Below are 2151 nucleotides of genomic sequence, written 5' to 3'. Positions count from 1 at the left end.
ATGTGGGAGCCATCAAGTGGACTCTAAACTAACTACTCTTGGGGGGCAACCAATGAGATCACAGAGAACCCAGTGATCTCATCGAATGACGTCTCTCATTGGTTTACTCCCAGCGATTCCATTGGTTGGCCCCCAAGAGTAGTTCGTTTAAAGTCGTTGAAAGACTCGTGTCTACAACTCGGGCCTTCAATTGAAAGCCCGAGTTGAAGACCCGAGTTTGTAGCAAAGATGTCAGACAAGATATGAATGTTTTTTTGGGCTCAAACGAAAGAGCGGGTCGAGAAATGGCGTGCTAGGACCTCTAAAGATGGTTTTGAACCAGGGGAGACTCCTAGACCCCAATGTTCTATACATACTCCTAGACCCCATTGTCCTCCTAGACAATGATGTCACAACTCTGCTTTTCAATTGAAAACAGATATCATCTTTAGAGACATTTGTCATGTTTAGAGGCTCTAGCACGTCATTTCTCGACCCGCTCTTTCGTTTGAGCCCAAAAAAACATTCATATCTTGTCTGACATCTTTGCTACAAACTCGGGTCTTCAACTCTGGTTTTCAGTTGAAATTGGAATTGTTAATTTACACAATAATAGGAGTGCATTGACGATTTGTTCTTAACTCACAAAAATCTTCAAACAATTTGCTACCGATTGGTGATAAAAGTTTTTGGAAATAATGAAATAGGGGGGATAACGCTTTTTTTTTCAGAGGTGATTTTTCAAAAATTTATTTTAAAAAAAGTACTAACTAGCAAATTTTTTTTTATTAGCTCGCAATTTTCTTCAAAACTACTTCAATGAGGAAAAAAATAAAAATTTGGAATATCTATACATGAGGGGCTAATTGATCGGATCTGAATCAGGTTGTTTTTGTCAAACTCAATGCAGATGGCGACATAGAGCCACCGGCTGTTTTTTTTTGGCGGGAGTGTATAAATAGCCAATTCTATGGAGATTGGGGCGAAATAATGTTTGTTTATCTTTGAGTATGTATGTAGTACATTTTGAAAGAACTTTTATCGTAGGAACAGCATTAGTCTTCAACCTCGCTCTAATTAATTTTTGTCCTAAGAAACCAGTTTGTATTCATTTTTATCTGTTTAAGCTGTTTTATCATATTAGGTGGAACAATAGGATAAAATCATTTACCTGTAGATTCACTTTCACTAATCATTTGATCGGAAGTGAAATGATTCTCGCATAAACCCCCTCCCGGGTTCAGATGTTGAATACCAATAAAATCCAACCACTGAAATCTACATTTGTTCTTGCAATTAGGGAAAGAGCAAGGGTAAACCATCGTTAACTGACTTAAATCAATTCGGGGGTCCTTGAGCACACACAATTTAAATGTTTACAACAGGTTATGTTCCTTCGATCATGGGAGCCCCCATGTCGGAAAACCAGTAGCACACTGGCTATTAGTTCGTGAATTGGCTGAAAAAGTCCCTAATATAATTGAGTAATCGTTCTGTTATTGACTGTCGACGATTTTCAAATATTGCAGCAATTAGGGTGCCCCCTCTGAACTCCAGGTTGAAGACAATTTTCTATTTGCCGGACTTGAAGTGGAATATTGTATCTGGACTGCATTATGCATGCAATGCTGTGAATAAACTTTATTTGGCATTCCGGCCGTAAGTCTGCGCTTCACGGGCTCCGCGCGTCCGTCAATCGCTGTCTACGCTCGTTATGACAAAATAGTATATTTCGATACGAGTCAGACGGAATTTTCACGAGTGTGAAGCTGCCAATCACACGAGCTAACTCCAACGATCCTTATTCTGACCATTGAGACCCTAAATCTGCCCCTCATTCTGACCCTTATTTTGACGCTTCATTTCTGACCCTTAATTCTGAAATCTTAATTTCAAGCACCAAATTTTCATCACCAAAAGTCGATTTGGATTTTTACAATATAGAAAGATATTGAGACCCTTATTTTGACCCTTGTGACGCTTAGTTTCTGATCCCCATGACCCCTATTAGAACTCTTAATATTTTTTTTTTTTTTTACAGCCTCGGAGTCCATTTTTCGGGTCCCATTCGGCACTCTATCCAACCCTATGCATGGGGCTGTGGATTCTACACTGTACCGCATTCGCACTTCTATAGAACATAGAAGTAGCATGGGGAAACCACAGAAAACC

The sequence above is a fragment of the Diachasma alloeum genome, unplaced genomic scaffold, assembly GCF_001412515.2.
Source record: "Diachasma alloeum isolate Michigan unplaced genomic scaffold, Dall2.0 Dall_scaffold_00210, whole genome shotgun sequence".
In the NCBI taxonomy this organism is placed as follows: Eukaryota; Metazoa; Arthropoda; class Insecta; order Hymenoptera; family Braconidae; genus Diachasma; species Diachasma alloeum.
The sequence above is the reverse complement of the archived record's forward strand: the minus strand, read 5'-3'. Positions refer to the sequence as shown.